The sequence below is a fragment of the Lipotes vexillifer genome, unplaced genomic scaffold (assembly GCF_000442215.2).
Source record: "Lipotes vexillifer unplaced genomic scaffold, Lipotes_vexillifer_v1.1 scaffold402, whole genome shotgun sequence".
Taxonomy (NCBI): Eukaryota; Metazoa; Chordata; class Mammalia; order Artiodactyla; family Lipotidae; genus Lipotes; species Lipotes vexillifer.
In genome coordinates this window covers 1,023,276-1,031,201 of record NW_006798409.1, presented here as the reverse complement: position 1 = coordinate 1,031,201, position 7,926 = coordinate 1,023,276, and positions in this window count along the sequence as shown.

Here is a 7,926-nt window from a genome sequence, read left to right as displayed (position 1 = left end):
TAACACCCCCATCAGAAGCTTCCCTCAGTCCCGGGGAGCCATATTCAATTCTTTGTCATATGGGATTTCCTCAAAGCCAACGAAAGAGAGAGAGACTCCAGCAACATAGGTGGTGCAATCTTACATACGTCATCACATGCACACAAGCATGTGCGTCCTGCTACCTTTGCCACATTCTATGGTTAGAAACAAGTTTCTTGCCCTGCCCACACTCAAGGGGAGGAGACTATGCCAGGGCGTGAACATCAGGGATTGTTCAGGGATTGTCTAGAAACTAGAATGGTTTCTAGTGTCCTACTGAGGCCTCCCTAGTATTCCACAGCAATGGAAGGAAGAATACAGATTTCAGAGGGCACTGGCTATCAGCCCACGCCACATTAGGTTGCAAATATTTTTCTTAGCAATGGAAAGTTGCTATAGGTTGAAGATTAGCTTCATAGTTTAATCTGATGGTTACTTTTTGGTTGATATTTTAAATTTATTTATGGTACTCTTGACATAAGATCTTTCAAATTGCGTGAAGTCAAATGTATCAATATTTTCCTTTACAGCTTCTGAATTTTGTCATGATTTGTGTCATGTCATGCAAGACCTCCCCCCGTCCAAGATTATATAAAATCCCATTCACATTTTCTCCTAAAATAACTCATTATTATGGCCAAGCATCCCATTTGGGGGAATTTTTCTTCACTACTAATGTAATTTGTTTATGTAGACTATTTTGCTGCTGACTTGCTTGAAAAGCTATTTGTTCACAATTTTGCTAATCAGTGACTTTTTAAGGGGAAGAAGTAGGATTTCAGCAAATTATTTTCACCCTTTAATATACAATTCTTAGTGTGGTTCTCAGATAAGCAATAAAATTGGATGGGAAGCTCTTTTTTTGGTGCAAAATCAGCGTTATTCGCATGTAGTCACTGATACTGTTTATTCCAGTTCTGAGTTCTCAGCCTTTCTTGAACAGGGCATGACTTTATGTGCTCTGGGTTGTTTACCCTCACGGGTCACTCTTTTGCTGAATGTTTACTTCCAACAGAAAATAATGATTGTGCCAATAGTATTCACTCAAATAAAGTCACCTGCCTCTCAAACAGAGGCTAAATCGTTTGGGAAATCATAAAGAAACAGAGTTTCCCTCATTCCCTCAGCAAATATTTAATGCACCCCCTACCCTGGGCAAAGCAAACTATCCAAAGTGGGTAGCTGCTAGCAAAAAATACTTTGAAAAATTGCCACCGGCAAAGGAACCCCATAATTTAGGTCTACAGATTCTATACTCGTGTTAATAGTATAATAGCCCAGCATTCTGCAGACATCCAAGTAGCATGAGACCTTCAAGCTTGGCCACCTTAGGCCCTGGTGGCTTGAGTGGAGAATAAAAGGATAGAAAGAAGAGACCAATGTCTCCTGCATCTCTGTATCTGTGACAGGTTTTGCATCTGCAATACTCATTATTTTGCCAGGCCCAGAACTGATGCCCATAAAGGCTTGTGTAGTAGATACAAATATCTGTTGATAAATGCAGGTGTAACTCTGTTCATTTCTCTGTAGCTCAGCATAATTTGCACCAATTGAATCCGGGTCCCCGGACTTTCCTGAGTTGCAGCTGAGTTCAAGGAGAACTTCATGGTTCCCTGGTGTTGAAGAGGGGCTCAGGGGGGGTCATCTGTCCACGCTTGCCCCTGCTGAGGTGGCCTCAGGCCCACACATCCTGCTGAGTCAGGCACCTCTCCCCGGCCCAAGGCCCCCAGGGCCCGGCTTTCTTTCTGGGTCTCTCCCACCTGCTCCCACTCGGTGGTCTGTACCCAGGAGTCCTTTCTGACACCCCCCAGGGTTGGCCCAAACCAGACTCCAGTTTTTTCATTCTGCAGTCCCCTCCCTTCCCTGAGACAAAAAAAAAAAACCACCTGAGTGAAGGATCAGAGGGCAAAAAGGAAAACATCAACTGATATTTCCAAATCATATGCTGCTACACTTGTCAGATAGGCTGACACACCACAGGGAGATTCAGACCCAAGAGCAAACTGGACCGTCAACCTACCGTAATGCAGAAAACTCCTTTTTTACAAAAGGAGGCTATACATTGTTGCTTAACAATGCAAGGCTAGGTAAGCATTAATTTGGTTAAGTGTGATTAAAGTTAGCTTTCGTGCTTCTCTGGTGGCGCAGTGGTTGAGAGTCCGTCTGCCGATGCGGGGCACACGGGTTCGTGTCCCGGTCTGGGAAGATCCCACATGCCGCGGAGCGGCTGGGCCCGTGAGCCATGGCCGCTGAGCCTGCGCGTCCGGAGCCTGTGCTCCGCAACGGGAGAAGGCCACAACAGTGAGAGGCCCGCGTACCGCAAAAAAAGAAAAAAAAAAAGTTAGCTTTCAAGAGACCCTAAAATCTTATTATTTTACATTACGACATAGGCTCATAGCTTTACCAGAGCTGTAGCCACGCTAATACTGGTTTAAACAAGAAACTTTTCTTTTCTGTCACATCCGGTGTGGGTGTAGGGTCCCTCTGTCTCATCGCTCCATCAGTCTTGGGGGTGGCTTCAGCCGTGGCATCCAAACTGGCTAAGTACCACCATGGCCACCTGCCTGCTGGTACAAGAGAAAAAAGGGAAGGGTGTCACTCCTGGGAGTTGCATCTAACACTTCCTCCTCTTGGCCACACCCAGCTTCAAGGGAAGCTGGGGAAGGTGGTCCTTAGGTAGCCCCAAAACTGGGGGTGTCATTACTGCAGAAGATGGGACAGTGGCTAGTAAAGGACAATTAGCAATCTGTGATTGTAAAAATGCTATCCATCCTTCAAAGCCTAGACCAGACACCTCCTCCCTCATAAGTTCTCTGGACTAAGTGATTCCTTCCCCCTCCAAACTATACGCACACCATTCATGTGACAATTACCCTCAAACAGCCTCCTCCCCACAAGCTGACCCCTAAACCTCCTCTATGTCCCTATATGGCAGCATCCACCTCTGACCAGCACCCACCAGGGGAGGAAGGGTCACCTTTCCCAATCACGTAAAGGGCCTGTTTATTGAGTTTGTGGCAACAGACCCCTTCTATTACCCCCCAGCATCCATTCAACACACACACACTCACACTCACACTCACACATTTCTCTGCTAACAACCCCCCATATCTTCAGCAAGCCCCTGCCCAGTGCTGGGGGGGCCACGATGGGTCTAGACCCATCTTGGCAATTTCTTTCCACTCTGATGTCCAGATGTGGCCACGTGACCTAGTTCTGGCCAGTGAGATGTAAGGGGACATTCCCTCCAGGGGCTTCTAGGAAATCTGTTGTTTTCCAGCAAAAAGGTTGCAGCCTTGGCTGCCAACACCCTTCCCCCTTTTCTTTCCCTCTTCCTCTGGCCTCTGTCCTGGAGGTGCTTTCTGGAGACGCAACTGCCTCTGCAGCCACGAGTGGCCAAGGCAACGGGCTGCAAGGGCAGAGCCAAAAGAGTAACATGGGTCTCTGAGCCCCTGCAGCAGCCCATGACTAACCCACTCGGACCTCTTGATATACAGGACTATTCCATTAATCAGGCTAAGAAGAAATGCACTAGCACGCCACAAAAAGACATGCGTGTTGCTTATTACTGAGTGAAAGAAGTCAATCTGAAAAGTCTGCACACTGCACCATTCCAACTCATGACGTGCTGGAAAACGCCAAACTATGAAGAGAGTAAAGAGATTAGTCTCCAGGGTCTAGGGGGAGGGAGGCATGAAGAGGCGGAACACACAGGATTTTTAGGTACTGAAAATTCTATTCTATATGATTCTCTTTTTCTTATCAGAGTACAATTGCTTTACAATGTTGTGTTAGTTTCTGCTGTACATTGGAGTGAATCAGCTATATATATATCTATATCCCCTCCCTCTTGGATGGACCTCCCTCCCACTCCCCTCATCCTACCCATCTAGGTCATCACAGAGCACCGAGCTGAGCTCCCTGTGCTATATAGCAGGTTCCCACTAGCTAGCTATTTCACACATGGTAGTGTATTTATGTCAAACCTAGTCTCCCAATTCGTCCCACCCTCCCCTTCCCCGCCCTCCACATGTCTGTTCTCTACGTCTATGTCTCTATTCCTGCTCTGCAAATAAGTTCAACTGTTCATTTTTCTTGATTCCACATACATGCGTTAATATACGATATTTAGTTTTTTCTTTCTGACTTACTTCACTCTGTCTGACAGACTCTAGGTCCATCCACATCTCTAAAAATGACCCAGTTTCGTTCCTTTTTATGGCTGAGTAATATTCCATTGTATATATGTACCACATCTTCTTTATCCATTCATCTGTCGTTGGACATTTAGGTTTTCTCCATGTCCTGGCAATTATAAATAGTGCCACAATGAACATTGGGGTAAATGTGTCATTTTGAATTATGGTTTTCTCAGGGTATATGCCCAGTAGTGGGATTGCTGGGTCGTATGGTAGTTCTGTTTTTAGTTTTTTAAGGAACCTCCTCCATACTGTTTTCCATAGTGGCTGTATTAATTTACATTCCCACCAACAGTGCAAGAGGGTTCCCTTTTCTCCACACCCTCTCCAGCATTTACTGTTTGTAGATTTTTTGATGATGGCCATTCTGACTGGTATGAGGTGTTACTTCATTGTAGTTTTGATTTGCAGTTCTCTAATAATTAGTGATATTGAGCATCTTTTTATGTGCCTCTTGGCCATCTGTACGTCTTCTTTGGTGAAATGTCTATTTAGGTCTTCTGCCCATTTTTTAATTGGGTTGTTTGTTTTTTTGATATTGACCTCCATGAGCTGTTTATATATTTGGAGATTAATTCTTCGTCCATTGCTTTGTTTGCAAATATTTTCTCTCATTCTGAGGGTTGTCTTTTAGTGTTGTGTATGGTTTCCTTTGCTGTGCAAAAGCTTTTAAGTTTCATTAGGTCCCATTTGTTTATTTTTGTTTTTATTTCCATTTCTCTAGGAGGTGGGTCAAAAAAGATCTTGCTGTGGTTTATGTCAAAGAGTGTTTTTCCTATGTTTTCCTCCAAGAGTTTTATAGTGTCCAGCCTTACATTTAGGTCTTTAATCCATTTTGAGTTTATTTTTGTGTATGGTGTTAGGTAGTGTTCTAATTTCATTCTTTTACTGAAGGATGTAAAATGCAGCTGTCCAGTTTTCCCAGCACCACTTATTGAAGAGGCTATCTTTTCATCATTGTATATTCTTGCCTCCTTTGTCATAAGTTAGGTGACCATATGTGCGTGGGTTTATCTCTGGGCTTTCTATCCTGTTCCATTGATCTATATTTCTGTTTTTGTGCCAGTAACCTACTATCTTGATTACTGTAGCTCTGTAGTATAGTTTGAAGTCAGGGAGCCTGATTCCTCCAGCTCCGTTTTTCTTTCTCAAGATTGCTTTGGCTATTTGCAGTCTTTTGTGTTTCCATACAAATTGTGAAATTTTTTGTTCTAATTCTGTGAAGAATGCCAGTGGTAGTTTGATAGGGATAGCATTGAATCTGTAGATTGCTGTGGGTAGTATAGTCATTTTCACAATATTGTGTCTTCCAATCCACGAACATGGTATATTTCTCCATCTGTTTATGTCATCTTTGATTTCTTTCATCAGTGTTTTATAGTTTTCTGAGTACAAGTCTTTTGCCTCCTTAGGATTTATTCCTGGGTATTTTATTCTTTTTGTTGCAATGTTAAATGGGATTTCTTCCTTAATTTCTCTTTCTGATTTTTCCTCCCTCCCTCCCATGGTCCTAGGACCCACATGGCCCGGAGGGGGCCTCAGAGGGCAGAGGACCCGGCCCGGGAGCCCAGCAGGCTTCCCGGAGCCCGACTGGGCAGGGATAATGCTAGGCGCACTCCCCACCTCCAATCCTTCAAGCCCCCGAGCATCCCTCCAAGAGTGGGAACCCCTCCCTTCTCCCAGCTACCCATCAGGGGTGCTGGTCCTGTCCAGCCTCCACTTCTTGTCCCCCCTCCCTCCCCCCCCATGTCCTACCCAGTTGCTCTGGGGTTCCTCCCGTCTCCTTGGGCGTTGAGGTCCCCCACCAGCATCCAGCAGGTGCCCTAGGTGAGGGGAGACACAAATTCCGCATCCTCCCATGTCCCATCTTGACTCTGCCCCTCTATATGATTCTACAGTGGTGGATACATGTCACTGTACATTTGTCCGAACCCACGGAATGTACAGCACCCAGAGTGAACCCTAATGTAAACTATGGAGTCTGGGCGATGATGCCATGTCAATGCAGGTTCATCAATTGTAAAACGTCCCCCTCTGCTGGTGGGTGGTGATAGTGTAGGAGGCTGCATGTGTGGGAGCAGGGGGTAGATGGAAGACCTCTGTACCTTGTGCTCAATTTTACTGAGAACCTAAATTTGCTCAAAAAATAAAGCTCTATTTATTGAAAATAAATGTTTATGACTATTCAGCCCTGTTTGCTTCCACCTCTGCCATCAGGTGTTCTGATACGAGCAGCCAGATGTGCTTCCATCTGACACGAGCTGCAACCTGCCTTCTCTCCACCCTGGTGTGAATTCACAGAACCCACGAATCCCCTCCCCAGGCAGAAGGGCTGGGAAACAACCCGCCTGAGTCCATCGGCACCCTGTCTCCCTTGGGCAACCCCCTCATCTTGGTGGCCAGGGATGGCCCTGGGTTTTGTGGACAAGAGCTGGGATCCAGGTTGGAGCAGACCCAAGAAACCAGACAGCTCCCAGACCACAGCCTCAGGTCTTGTGACCACGTGAGTCCAAGGTGACCCAGGACTCCCTTCGCAGGAAGATCTGAACTCTTGGGTTGTTCCATGCTGGCCTTAGTTCTGTGATGGATAGATTAGCTCGCTGGGCCACAGGTTCCCAAAGGGCAGGCCCAGGACTGGGCCGGGCACCACATCAGTGTCTGTTAAACAATATCAAGCCCCTATTCAAATTCTGCCGTGGCCTCAGACAAAGAAGAGAGCTCCCACACCGTTGTGAGGCAATTATACTCCAATAAAGATGTGGGAAAAAAAAAAAAGAAAGCGCTTCCTACACAAAGTGAATATCTAAATGTTTTGAGGACCTTATTTCTTATTTTCATTCATTTTACATATTAATGTTATAAATAATATAATATTCATTTGATAAAAGATTGCTACCAACCTTGAAAAAAAAAAAAAGAGCGCTCCCAGCAGGCCAAATGGAAGCCACCAGAGAGAACACGGAAACTGTCACCTTCCATGTCACCGTGGATCCGGCCTCTTGAGTCTGCAGCCACTCCAAAGAAAACCCACATTCATGGCTCGAAAGCAGGGCCCTGTGTGGGGTGCAGAGCTACCTGGAAGGAAGTCCAGCAGACACAGACAATTTATGGTTCCCGAGGGGGCAGCTGGAAGCCAGCCTCTTCAGAGGTGGCCGCGGGAGCATGTGGAGTCACATATGGAAACAATCTCGGCTTGCGGGGGTGAAGCTGGCCTCTGGAGATGTGGCGGGGCGGGTCGCGCAATTAACCCAAGAGGAAGCCTCGTTAACGGGCCAGCAAAACAGCACACGCAGCCCCGAGGTCCAGGAAGGAAGAAAACACCTGGCGTTCCACCAACTCCTAGGTCAGAAGTCTCAAAAAGGGACAGTGCAGGAATCCACGCACTTTGAGTTTTGATAAACGTCACCATCTGAGACCCATGCAGACCAGCATCGAGGGGGATGTGACGGGGCTCAGTTTGGAACAGGCGACGGCGGACCAGGACATTGTGTTCTGGGAGACCCCTCGGCTGTCCCATTCACTAGTGACCGTTGCCCCTCAGAAGAAACTGAGGCAGCAACTGAAACATCCAAAATAACTCATTCTTGAGTTCCTCAGCCAACAGGCTCCCTCACAGATCAATATCTCCTCGGGAACAAAAATTCCTGAATCTTAAGAATATTAATGTCTCCAGGGCTGGATGTTCCAGCACTGCTGATAAAGAAGA